Genomic DNA, 1,014 nt, shown 5'->3' on the forward strand with positions numbered 1-1,014 from the left:
GCAAGCACGCACGCACAACCCCTCCCCCTCTCGCCCCCTCCTCCCCACACACAGACAGACACACACATGCAGACACACACACACAGAGACACACAGATACAGACACAGACACAGACACAGACACACACACACACACACACACACACACACACACACACACACACACACACTCATCAGATGCAAAACACAAGGCAAGCTTTAACAAAATTCCGGATAAGCGCACATGATCTGATAACTGCAACAACAACAACAACAACAACAAAAAGTACATACTGATGACATAATACAGTGTAACAGTTACAAAGTACTGGTATACCAATCAAATCCAATTGAAACACTGTATCAAATATAACGCCATAAGAGAACCATTTTAGAGGATATTAGAAATCGAATAATACAGGTATGATTTCCAAGTCGGTCGATGCTAATCGATGTTGTATACCTACAAACAATATCAGGGAAATTTGTCCATGAATGCTTTTCTAACATGCGACGTTGATTATTTACTTATTTGTTTGTGTCTTACAAACCGTAAGGTTTCATGACAATAAGAAGCTATTCTAGTCTAGTCTATTCTGTTCACACACACACTTACATGTCAAGGGTATATTCCTCCAGTGACGAGCCAAGACCAGGGAAGAGCAGGTAACTTGATAAATCTGTTGAACACACACGCACACACGTTATACACAAACACAGATATACACAGACACACACAGAGACTACACACACAGGTGTCACACACACACACACACACACACACACACACAACACACACACACACATGGACACACATACACATACACACACACACACAAACATGGACACACACACACACACACACACATGGACACACATACACACACACACACACACATGGACACACACACACACACATGGACACACATACACACACATGGACACGCACAAACAGACCACACACACACACACACACACACACACACACACACACACACACACACAACACACACACACACAACACACACAAACATA

The sequence above is a fragment of the Babylonia areolata genome, chromosome 31 (genome assembly GCF_041734735.1).
Source record: "Babylonia areolata isolate BAREFJ2019XMU chromosome 31, ASM4173473v1, whole genome shotgun sequence".
Taxonomy (NCBI): Eukaryota; Metazoa; Mollusca; class Gastropoda; order Neogastropoda; family Buccinidae; genus Babylonia; species Babylonia areolata.